The sequence below is a fragment of the Protopterus annectens genome, chromosome 7.part0 (genome assembly GCF_019279795.1).
Source record: "Protopterus annectens isolate FY-2018-M chromosome 7.part0, PAN1.0, whole genome shotgun sequence".
Lineage (NCBI taxonomy): Eukaryota > Metazoa > Chordata > Ceratodontiformes > Protopteridae > Protopterus > Protopterus annectens.
Window position 1 is genome coordinate 884,306,039 of NC_056739.1, and position 13,362 is coordinate 884,319,400.

The window sequence follows — 13,362 nt, forward strand, 5'->3', positions numbered from 1 at the left end:
AGTCCATAAATCGATCCAGTTTTTCTGCAACAATGAAAAGAAACATGCTCTTCTAGTGGCTGTACTGCAGACTAGTTATTGAAAGAGAGTGGAAAGTTGCTGCATGTTGTATGTGAGAAAGAAGAGTTCAGTTGTGCGAGGTCTTCATGTGAGAGTAGAGCAAGAGTGAGTGAGAAATAGATTCTTGCAGCAGTGTAGCAAAGATGTTTTCATTTATGTGTTTTTCCATCTTTCCCAGTCTGTTTTTTCAAGTAGTATCTATACAACCTTGTGACAAACACTGGTCTTTTCACAGATGCAGCATTTGTGCCAATGTGCATAAAAACAGGTCTAAACCTTGCCATCTTGAGTTCTTCCAAAGAAAACATGTATGTGACTAACAAATACACCTCACATCCACTGTTCCTTTCATGCTACACATGTGAGCAGCCATGCACATCTAAAGAGAACACTATGACACTGACCCTACACTCATACTTAGGGCTGCCACCTTTTCAAATGTGCAAAGTGGAACATTTTTACAGAAATACAAGACTTTGCAGGACAAACCTCAACCAATGTAAAGGGCTGAGCATCACTTTCACTCCAAAATAGATCATCCCTTTCATTAATTTCTAGACATTCTAATACATTAAATTTAAAAGTATGACCCTGTTCATCTAAACAATGCGTACACCCATTTGTTTGGATGATATATTTATCATTTGGGATGGTCCTAGAGAACAAATTGAAGAATTTTTAAGGTTTATAAATTAAACAACCTTTTTTTTTTATTTAATGAGAAAAAAATATCCTTTTTAGATGTTTGGCTTTCAAAAGATACATTGAACCAAAAGTTTTTATCAGAAAATTTTAGAAAGGAAACATATTCTAATAGTTTTCTGCACTATTCAGCTGCTCACCAATTCAAACAAAAAAGATCTGTAATCAAACAGCAGTTTGTTCGTGCTGCCCGGATGGTTACTACTATGGAATCATTTTTAGATGAGTGCATTTTATTGAGGAATATGTTCCTAAAATGAGGGTACCCCTTCAATCTGGTGAATGGTATCATGCTTGAAATGATAAATAAGCATGAGAACCAACATTTCATTCCCATTCTTAAAAAGAGTGCGAACAAACAGGCATATAAAGCAAGAGATATTGGGAGCACCTACCAATGAGGTTATAAATGTGTCTCAATTGAAACCTGAAGAGTACAAAAGATCAGTTATTACGACCTTTGGTAAGGATAGTTATTTTATTAAAAATATTTTAGAAAATAATTGGTCAGTTTTTAGGAAAGAAAAAGATATTAGAGAACATGTAGGTGAAAAACCCTGTGTTGTGTATAAAAAGGATAAGAACCTTAAAAATGTTTTTGAAACAGGGCATAACAATAGTAGAAAAGGAAGGGTTATAAGAAAATGTAGGTTTTGCCCATAATGTAACTGCATCCTAGAAGCTAATGCAGAATTTATTAATGGGATAGAAGTGAAACTTCATGGTAGATACAACTGCAATACAGTTGTCTATTATGCTTTATGCACAGAATGTCAAAGTTTCTATGTCAGGAAAACCAAATGGAAACTAACAGTATGCATGAGCATATATGGGATATCAGAATTAAGAGAGAAACTAATGCACTTTGTAAACATGGTTTAGATGAACAAGGTCATACTTTTAAATGTATTGTATTAGAACATCTAGAAATTAATCAAAGGGGTGGTGCTTTAACATTACAGCTTGAAATACGTGAGCTATACTGGCAATTGCCTTTAAACACAAGTTGGCCAGGAATAAATGACAAGGTATCTATAAATAGAAGTTATGTTCTTACCATAACGTTCCATGTTAGTTGTCTTCTTCTCGCCTTCTTCTTGCTGGATGGGTTCGGAGCCGACCTCGGCTCCAACTCGGCCACTCTAAAAGCTCGAGAGTTGGTTCCACCGGCTCGAGGCTCCCCTTATATCCCACAATGCTAGGCGAGAGTTACCTCAGATCTCGCTTTGTAAGCTAACCCAGCTTATATCAATAACAGTATAACTGTAAATAGAATCCACCTCTAACAGCAGGAAGAAAAGGGGTGACCTACATCCTGAAACAAGAAATATGCAAAAGCATATGACTAAGAAAGAGGTGGTAGAAAGAGAGGTCACGATCACAACTCCTCTAGGTCTGTCCAGGCCAGGGGAAGGAGGGTGGAAGAAGGCGAGAAGAAGACAACTAACATGGAGCGTTATGGTAAGAACATAACTTCTATATGTTGTTGTCTATCTCGCCTTCATTCTTGCTGGATGGGACCGTCCCTAGCACCTTGTCCCGGGTGGCCTAACAGAACAGACTCCTGAGAACAGTGGAACCAAAATTAGCTCTATGCCTAGAAGCTAAATCCAACTTATAATGGGAAATAAAAGTGTGAGGAGTAGCCCAAGTAGCCGCTGCACAAATGGTGTCAATAGGCAGTCTGTCTTGGAAGGCTAGAGAAGTAGCCAAAGCTCTGGTGGAATGGGCTTTAGGTTTATTAGGCAGTTTTTGGTGTCTAATCTCATAAACAAGGGTAATCAGAGAAGTTAGCCATCTGGATAATGATACCTTTGAAACTGGAAGTCCCTTTCTGCTTTCCGCATAGGAGACAAACAGCTGATCAGATTTTCTGAATTGTTTGTCCTGTCCAAGTAGTACCTTAATTGACGATGAACATCCAGGCAGTGTAATTTTGTTCAGACCTATTTGAATACTCTGGGAAAAGACAGGAGGTCAATGCATTGGTTTAGATTTGATGTTGAAACCACCTTAGGCAAAAAGGACGGGTTAGTTCAGAAGGAAACTCTGTCCTTATGGAACAAGAGATAAGGAGAACGACAACTGAGTGCTTGAAGTTCTGAAATTCTTCTAGCTGATGTGATAGCCACCAGAAAGAGAGTTTTCCATGATAATAATTTCAAGGAACATGAAGCTGCAGGTTCGAAAGGGGAAAGAATCAAAGAAGCAAGAACTAAATTTAGGTCCCAAGGAGAAGGAGGATTTCTTATAGGAGGTCTGAGAAGAAAAACTCCTTTCAAAAAGGCTTTGCAAAGTTTGTGGGACATTAGGGCAGATTCAGAAATGCCCACATGAAAATTAGAAATAGCTGCCAATTGAACCTTAAGAGTAGATGGAGATGAACCTGCATGGAAGAGTTCAGCTAGAAAATCAAGGACTAGTTGGATGGAAGCGGTGAAAAGATCTATGTCCTTTCCTCGTGCCCAGTATGAGAAACGTTTCCACTTACTCAAATAAATCTTTCGAGTGGAAGATTTATGGGAAGCTATCAATATATCTCTAACCGAGTGAGATAATTGAGGAAGCCTGGCTACGGTTGGAAGTGGAGGAACCAAGCAGTGAGGTTCAGAGAGGGGAGGGAGCGATGAAACTGACCCGATTGGTGGATCAAAAGATCTGGAACTAGGTCCAGACTCCACGGTCGCTCCAAGAGAAAAGGATGTAGAAAGGGGAACCACACTTGTCGAGGCCAGTAAGGAGCAATGAGGATCAATGAGGCCTTCTGAGCGATAGCTTTCTGTATTACTTGAGAGATCAGAGGAAAGGAGGAAATGCATACAGAAGTCCCGGGCCATACTTGGACTAGAGCGTCCCTGCTGGGTTGGCCTGGTAAAGGGAATAGAGTGAAGTATTCTCTGCACTTGCTGTTTTGGGAGTAGCAAAAGATCGCAGCAAGGCTGACCCCACTTGAGAAATATCTCTCACTACAGAGTCTTTCAGAGACCACTCGTGAGGCATGAGTATAGCTCTGCTCAACTTGTCCGCAATGTGATTGGACTTCCGGGATGTGCGTTGCTATCAGAAAACGCTGAGAAGAAATCGCCCATTGCCACAGTCTGAGTGCTTCTCGACACAGGGGTATGATCTGGTTCCGCCTTGTTTGTTGATGTACCACACTACAGACATATTGTCTGTCTGGATTGCAATCGTTCCCAAGGGAAGAGAGTCTTGAAGGGCTTGCAACGCTAAAAGCACTGCTCTCATCTCCAGAACATTTATGTGCAAGTGGCATTCGTTTGGTTGCCATGTGCCCTGGACTGTCCTGCCCTGATAATGCCCCCACCCAATCAGGAGGCATCCGTTGTCAGAGTAGCAACCGGAGGAGGTGGAACAAATGGTCTTCCGACAGGAGCTGGGGAAGACATCCACCACATCAGATGCTTTGCGCCTGCGTGATCATAATGGTGTGAGACATTGGAAGTTCCTGGTATGACCATTGAGAAAAAGCATCCACTGAAGGATCCGCATGTGGTATCTGGCCAATGGGAGGAGAGGTATGGCTGCCATGATTCCCAACACCTTTAGAACTAACCTGGCTTTGGCTCTGTTGTTGTTGAGAAGAAGTGACACCAATTTGTGAATGTCTGATATCCTTTGGTTCGTTAGCGTTGCAGACATGTTTATAGTATCTAAATTTGCGCCTATGTAGGTAATAGTACGACAAGGCGACAAAACAGACTTTTCGCAATTTATTGAAATACCCAGTTTTGACAAGCGAAAAGTATAATCTCTGGCCATCAGAAGGAGATGCTTGGTGGGAGCTGTGAGAAGCCAGTCGTCCAAATATGGAAACACCTGGAATCCTTGTCGTCTCAGGTGAGAAGCTACCACTGCCATGCATTTGGTAAACACCGGGGCAGTGGTGAGACCAAAGGGCAGGGCCCTGAACTGAAAATGACTGGTTCCCAGCCTGAAGCGGAGGAATCTTCTGGAGCGTCTGTTCATTTTATGTGATAGCACGCATCCCGAAGGTCTATAGAGCACATCCAGTTTCCTTTGCCCAGAAGGGGAAGAATGGATTGCAGTGTGACCATCCGAAATCTTGTTTTCTTGACTGATTTGTTCAAGACACTGAGATCCAAAATCGGTCTCCAGTCCCCTGTTTTCTTTGGAACTAAAAAGAACCTTGAGTAGATTCCGGATCCTTGTTGGTCTGCTGGCACTAACTGAATTGCTCTTTTGTAAGCAGTTTTGAAATTTCCAAAGCTGCTATATCCCTTTGAGCGGTGGAACATCTGGAAGGGATTTTTTGACTGATTTGGAAAACGAAGAAAGGGGATAGAATAGCCTTGAAATGATGGACTGTACCCATTTGTCTTGAGTCAGGGATAGCCAGGCTTCTGGGTACAGTGACAATCTTCCCGACTGCCTCGAAGATGGGCAGTCGGGCAACACCTCAGGGATGCTGAAAAGGCTTGTCAGGAAAGGCTTCCCGATTGCCTTGGTTCTGCGGACCCCCCCTGCCCCTAGGGCGACGTCTACCATTGTTATTCCCACCTCTGCCTTTGGTAGGAACGACTCTGTCGTCCGGCGAAGTCCCTTGAGATTGTTTACGGAACCACATCTTCCCACCCTTCTGGCCTTTGGGGTAAGGCCTAGAAGGAGTCGAAAACGGACTCGGCGGCAGAAAGGGTCTTGCCATCAGTCTCGCACCTAGTCAGGGTTTCTTTCACTTGAGGACCAAAGAGATGATCCATCAAAGGGGAGTTCATGAAAGACGTCTTGAAAGGTTCCAAAGTTGCATAGCCGCATCCAGGCGTGCCTACGTAAGGCTACCCCTGTCCCTGCGGCTCTGCTCGCTCCATCGGCCGCATAAGAGAGGAGGCGCATGGAGGAGTTGGATATGGAATTAAGGGTAGCCAGCTGCGTGTTCATTTTCTCTTGAAACCCGCAGCTGTAGGGTCCTTGACATTTCACTCGCTTCCTTGATCAAGTCTCTTTGAAGACGAGTGAACTGGCACAGGTAATTCAGCGCATGGTAAATGTCGCTGAGGAGAACATCCGCTTCACCTATCCATGGACCTAGATTCCTTGTTAGGTGGATGGACAGGCACTGAAGGATCAGCCAGTTCCTTCTTTGTGGCGGCAGCTACCACCATAGCATCCACAGAAACTCCTTTTGATAAAATTGCTTGTCTGATGGAGCTGTGATGAATTTGGAGGGTCTCCTGGGAGTGGGGTCCACTGAATCAGGAGCCGTCCATGCCTTCTTAGCGACCACCTGCATGAGGGGGTCGAAGGGGGGGACACCCAGGAGGTGGAAGGACGAGAGCCAACGCCTCAAGATACACAGATTCGTCCTCCGAAGGGTTGAGGGCTGGCCAATTTCCCTCTGTTTCAGGATCTCCAGAATGTCTGCAAATGAGACATCTTCAGAAGGGGAACGGGGAACCCTCAGAATCATCCAGATCTGTGTCCGGCGTGATAGACTCAGGTGAGTCAATGTGCTTCCTCTTACTTCCTCTTCCGAGGAGGATCTTCTGCCAAACCAGGAGAGGCCTCGGAAGAGGATGAAATCCCAAAGGGGCTCCTGAGGAGCTGGTTCTCTGCGGTCCGGGATGAGGGAGTGAGTCGACTTACCCTGAGGCAGCATAGAAGGAGGGGCTGACGGAGCCGACTGTGGAGTAGAGCCAGGCTCTAACACACTCCGCATGACCTCGAATGCACCCCTGTCAGGCAGAGCCAGAGGTCCCCCGAGGAGCTAAGGACCCCCCTCGGCACCGACAGTGATGGCTCCGAGGTCGATGTCGGAGCCGAAGCACCGAGAGGGAGAGGGGGGTCGGACAAGGGTCCGATGCCACTCACCCCCTCGGAGCCGACGAGGGAGGTCCGGCGCCGAGATTCCTCCAAGGAAGAAAACGGAGCCGACGACGGAGCCGAAGACAATTGTCTCGGCTCAAGTGACCACAGTCTCGGTTCCGACGACCCGGCTCCGAACTCAAGAGAGTCGAAGGAGGAAAGAGTTGATGGACGGGGGCACCGACTGATGAGTCGGGCTCTGAAGCATCTGGGCTAGTGCCTCGGACTTAAGTAGTCGACTCACCACCCTCTGAAGGTCATGATCGGAAAGCCTCGATGACCTAGAGGAATGAGACCTTTGGCTCCGTTCAGACAGCAGGGAGATCCTGGAGCCGAATGAACGGAGCCAAGAAGGTGACCTAGACCTCTTTCTGGTTGTCGGCTCAAGATCTTGTCGGAGCCGACACGGGTACTCGATAACCTCGGCTCCAGCCGAGCCGAGGAAGCCACAGAAACTGTGGACTGAGTCTTATCGGCTCCAGCCGGAGCCGATAAAGGCAAGGTTGAACAACCTGAGGTCTCGGCTCAGGAGCCGGAGCCGAAGACCTCGATGCCTTAGAGGGCTTCCCTGTTGAAACTGACAGGGAATCCTCTGGCTTCAACAAGCCTCTCAGAATCAATTTATTTTTCTCTCCTGCAGGACCCTGGGGCTGAAGCCATGGCACACAGCACAGGAGTCCTGCAGGTGCAAAGGCCCCAGACAATAGACACAAGAAGTGTGAGCGTCTGTCAGAGACATTTTCTGACAGCACGCATCACACTTCTTGAATCAGAGACCTTTGCTTCTTTTGACATTTCCTAACTGACAGGTGTACACACACACCCAAACACACAGTTATACCCTGTCAGTAAAAATTAGTAATACTAAAACAATAACAATTTTAGTAAAATACTAATAATTAAGTACAAAAATTAAGTAAGCTACACAAACACTCCCTAGGGAAGGGAAGGCCAAGGCCCAAGGGAAGAACCAACGGTTCTTTTAGTAAGAAGAACGGGAAAAATTAGGGTCGGGGATAAGGATCTATGTTCTACACTAATTTAGGAAGAATTAAAGTTAAAAGGGGAAAAAAAGAGTAACTTTTTGAAGAAAAAGCTAACACTCACCAGGAACCGGTAGAAGCAACCAACCTCGAAGCTGTAGCGGCAAACGAGATCTGAGGTAACTCTCGCCTAGCATTGTGGGATATAAGGGGAGCCTCGAGCCGGTGGAACCAACTCTCGAGCTTAACCCATCCAGCAAGAATGAAGGCGAGATAGACAACTTAACATGTAGTATTTTGAAATTAAAGGCTTTGAAAAGATAATGGTTCTTACTGACACATTGTTAAGACAGTGAGTTTTTTAGAACCTTTGAATGAAATTTACTTGAATTGTGAGATGGGATTTATTCTGTATCCCAAATGGCTATCATGGGGGTGTGTCTTATCAGTTGATGTATCGTATTCATTTTCTGGTATAAATTTAGTGAATTTTAAATGAATGTATCTGACGAAATTCTTATTTTTGTGGAATGAAAGCACTCACCATTTCATCAATAAATTATTAATTACTTTGTAATGAGATATTTTATCTTTGCCTGTTATGTGTGGACCAGTGTGGCTACATTTTTAGTTACTACCCAGTTGTCAACATCAATGTTAATTTCAGATGCTCTGACAATGCCGAGGAGCTACTCAGCGTCTACACTGTATTTATCACAGCATATTATAATTCTCTGTATTAATAAGTATTTTAATCATTCTTAAATACCACTGGAAGGAGGATGATCACCATCAACTAATGTGAAAGATACCTTTTGGCAGGACTCTGCATCAGAAGTGCAAGACCTGTTACAGCGAGTCCCTGGCACTCCAGCATCCAACGCTCATTCCTAAACAAAGGATTTGGATGATGAACAGGGACAGCAAGCAACTACAATGGTATGCTGGCCCTTCACCCCCTACATGACAGCTACCTTTGGTGATAAAGAATTCTCTGATTACAATAAAGCAAAAACAAACAATTTGCTGTCTTTTGATCACATAAATGTAAGCCCTGCTATACTGCTTGGATCCTGCCTTCCCAGTGTCTTGCACCTGTTCCACTCTTTCTATTTGATACAAAGTAGATGGCAGTGGCACACAATCACACACGTGTTAAAAATGAGTTGGCTTTGCTCAATAGAAAATGATCAATGTAACCACATCATTATAGCAGTTCTTAATACTACCTCCCATGTTCTTAAGATGTTATTTTAATAAGGATGATGTTATCCATATGTTATTTACTATTTTACAGACAGTATGTCCAGCATCATATACAGCCCATCCTTCTCTAACTGACATTAGGGGTTCAGATACTCAAATCAACTGCTGCAGTAGAAATCACCATGGAATTGTGGTCTGGGGCAGAGTCACAACCTAAATCCCATCTTCATAAATGTATCAGGCTTGAAGTCTAAAGTAGATCAGCAGAAACATGAGAAGGCAGAAAAAGCTGTAGAAGTTTAAAAATTGCATTCTAGCATTTTCCCTCCTGACAGTGACATTAAAATTGCATGCAGCATTCTCACAGCTCTCTGGAAAAAAATTTAGATGCAACCAAGCACACAACAGTGGCTAGAAAGAGACGGATAAGGTCTGCAGTTCCCCACAGTTATTGTACATACACATACCCATATGTCTGTCGACAGTTCCCAGACCCTCCTTATTTTTGCTTATTTTGTGCTTTTTGAGTAAATTAACCATCTGACTGCAGACTAAAGTTTTTAATCCCAACACTCCCACAAACATAAGAGTCTTCTCCTTGCTAGGCCATCCACTTCGGCAATAAAAGCTGAGAAATGCAGAGGAATGGGAAGCACTAGGCTGGGTGTGCTAAGCTGTTTTAATATACAGTTAAGTGGAATCAAAATGCACAAGGTGGGGCTGGAAAAAGACTGAAACTCAGTTAAATATGAAAGACTATGGTACAGACAGGAGGTCTGCACTCTGCAAAAGGAAAGACTTTCTGCATGGCTCCATGCACCTTTGAATTCAGCTAGCACTCACAGAATGAAACATAAGTGCATCTCAATGGCTTTGTGTACTCCATTTTGAACTTAAAGTTCAAAAGCTTTTATTAACTATGCTTGACTGTATTCAGCACTGCTGACTTACACTTATTTAATTCCTAAAAAAAAGCATTTGTTGAACTAACCATGCTACATGGATAACAAGGAATTGTGAAATAAAGATATCTTATATGAACTATGAGACTAAAGTAAGACACAAAATTCATGTTTTCCTGGATGTCTTTTCTAATTAATAATTCAGAGTACTACATGTTTAAGTCCTGATGCTGGTGATGATATAAATAAATAAAGCATCACCATAACTTTGGCATACTTACTGCAAAGGTTACTGAAGAAAATACATAAATGTGTATTTTAACAGCTGAACTATACAGTTAATGGAGTTTTACATTCCTGACTAGAAACCAACTGCCTGGAGCTCAAAGTTAATAAATACATACATACATACATAAACAAATAAATAAATATGAGAAAATTTTTTTCCTCTCAACAAGTAAAGCATTTTTATTACCTTATGTCTTAGATTTCAAAATACTACACATTGACAGTTTTCTTGACAGGACAGGGGATATTTTTCGACAAGGGATGGGGTGCTAGTAGCTGTTGAATCTTTGTTGCATAGTACATTGAATTATATACTATTGTGTGCATCCCCTTCAGGTTTTACTATTTTTTTATTAAAAAAAAATAGTTTCCTATCTGCATACATTGTTCCTATATGTGTGTAAATTTTAAATTTGTGCAGTTTTTAAAATTTAGAAGCCTAGGACAGAATTATATAAATGTTATTAATATTTTTACAGGAGTGTCTTTTATATTCTATATGCTGGACCTTTGTCTCATTTTTACTGCAATGTATGGTATAATCGTGTGTCTCATTAGCATTCTCCAAAAAGGATGCTGGTTAGACTACTTCTTGCACAAATGTGTTGGTCCTCCATACAGGATATACAGAACTGTTACAATGAGACTTCTCACAACTAAACCTACATAATGATTATATACAGTGGATATAAAAAATTTACACACTCCTGCTAAAATGCCAGGTTTTTGTGATATAAAAAATGAGACCACAAAAAATAATTTCAAAACCTTTCCCACCTTTAATGTGACCTATATCCTCTACAATTCAACTGAAAACAAACAAATCTGTTAGGGGGGAAAAAATATAAAAAAATTAAAAATGTACAATACGCTGGTTGCATAAGTGTGCATACCCTTAAGCTAATACTTTGCTGAAGCACCTATTGATTTAATTACAGCATTCAGTCTACTTGGGTAGGAGTCTATCAGCATGGCACATCTTGACTTGGCAATATTTGCCCACTCTTCCTTGCAAAAGCGCTCCAAATCTGTCATATTGCGGGGGCATCTCATGTGAACAGCCCTCTTCAGGTCACCCCAGAGATTTTCTATTGGATTTAGGTCTAGGTTCTGGCTGGACCATTCCAAAACTTAAATTTTCTTCTGGTGAAGCCATTCTTTGGTTGATTTGGATGTATGCTTGGGGTCACTGTCGTGCTGAAAGGTGAAATTCTTCTTCATCTTCAGCTTTCTAGCAGACTCCTGAAGGTTTTGGGCCAAAAGTGACTGGTATTTGGAACTGTTCATAATTCCCTCCACTTTGACTAAAGCCCCACTTCCAGCTGAAGAAAAGCAACCCCAAGGCATGATAAAAACAAAAAGTCTCTCTCCCAGGCAGCCATAAAGAGATTGGCATAGCTATTGGCACAAGAAGTATTTATGACTTTCCCAGAGGTGGTATTAGAGAACAATGTGTTTTGTTTTAGTACGCAATACTACTTGTAATGAGATGGCATAGCTATGGGCACTTCTTGTGCCAATAGCTACGTCAATCTCTTTATGGCTGCCTGGGAGAGAGAATTTTTGTTTAAGACACAAGGTTACTTGTCTTCGGTCCCCTTTTACAGGCGTTTTTTGGACGACCTGTTTTTTATTTGGACAGAGACATCAAATGAGTTAATCGCATTTATTGATGAAGTCAGCAGTATCTCTGAATATCTTAAGTTTAGCTTCGAGTTTTCTGCTACATGGATTCCTTTTTTGGATGTATATGTAGAGAGGTTGGATAATGGGATGCTGAACACAGGTGTCTATAGGAAACCTTGCCACAAGAATGCCCTTTTGCATAGACATAGTATGCACCCCGGCTATGTATTTAGGAATGTAGTCAGGGGTCAGGCTTTGAGGGTATCTAGATACAATCCCTCGGATGTAGGGTTCTCTAATGAGTCGGAAGAGCTGCATAAAGGTTTAGTGTCTGGGCATACAAGATGGATGATATTGAGAAGGGTATGGAAGAAATTTCCATGTTGAGGGGAGGCACAGCTGTCCCCTATTTTTCGGAATTCTTTACTAGTCAGGGTGTCACTCATGGAGAAGGCCATTTGGGAGCAGATTCCACAGAAAACCTGGACAGTGTAAATCAATTTGATAATCAAAATGGATCTAGAAATATTAGATTTCCTATATTTTATACTAAGGATGTTGGACACATAAAGGATATCATCAAGAACCACTGGGAAGTGCTAAGGGTGGATCCTGATGTTAGAAAAATTGTAGGTGATGTTCCACAGTTTGTGTATAAAAACAAGTTATATTTGAAGAGGTTACTGTGTTATCCAAGTAATAGAGCAGGGACAGGAGGGCATGATGCCTATGGGACTTTTCCTTGTGGACAATGCAATTTTTGTGAGTTCATAAATTCTAATACTATTTTTATTCATCCCCTGGATCTGCATGAGTGTGTCTTCTGGGTATTTGCTGATTGTATGTCCGAGCATGTTGTCTATCTTGCTTCTTGTGAGACCTGTGGGATATATTATGTGGGTAAGACTAACAGGAAATTCTGGGATAGGATCTGTGAACATTTATACCAGATCAGGATTGGTTCTACTGTTAATGTACTCTTGAAGCATGTTTTAGATACTGATGAAACCCATGTCTTCAGGTTCATGGTTATAGAAATGATATGCCCTAATCCCAGGGGTGGGGATATCAAGACTTATACTGAGAGTCAAGAAGCGAAGTGGATCATAAGGCTCAAGGCAGATTAATACCCTGGCCTTAATGATAAAGTATCCATTAAACCCTTCCTGAAGTCTAGAGGGCTTAGGGTTAGATAGGAAATATATTCTTTATTTTTTTATTTTACATATATAGCATTTTTTTAATGTTTTGAATGTGCATATATGTCTTTGTTGATATGTATATCACTTTGCATATGCATTATGATATTTTTTAACAAATAGTCTCGAGTAGAGATTTGTTGTTTATCAGTTTTCTAAAGACTTTTTAAATATTCCTTGTATACAGTTTGTGTGTTTTAATGTCTGGCGCTTTAAGAGTGAATTGATATGTGTTTCCTGCCAGTAATGGTATTTAAACCCTTTGAATTTTGGGAATGGTTATGGTCTGATGAAGCCCTTTGTTTGAATAAACTGATTTATTATTGTACATTGGATGTGTTTTACATTTTACAGCCTTGTATTGCTCCAGCATCTACTGTTTTTGGTTATCTTCATTACTGGTTTGGCTTTGGCTGTTAGAGCATTTACTCTGTGGAAGCATCTTTTTTGTAATTTTTTTTATTGCTAAGGAACTTTTCATCTTGTGGGGCTCCTTAGTTTTAAACTGTGGGACATATTTTTTCTTAATGTTTTCTAAAAATCCATGTTGAAAAG

At 41.8% G+C, this 13,362-nt stretch overlaps 1 protein-coding gene across 2 annotated transcripts in view; it reads right to left on the bottom strand.

Annotated features, from left to right (window-relative positions):
• Window positions 1-13,362, bottom strand: part of RCN2 (reticulocalbin 2) — a 436,021-nt gene that overhangs the window by 99,761 nt on the left and 322,898 nt on the right. The gene's annotated exons all lie outside the window — the stretch shown is intronic.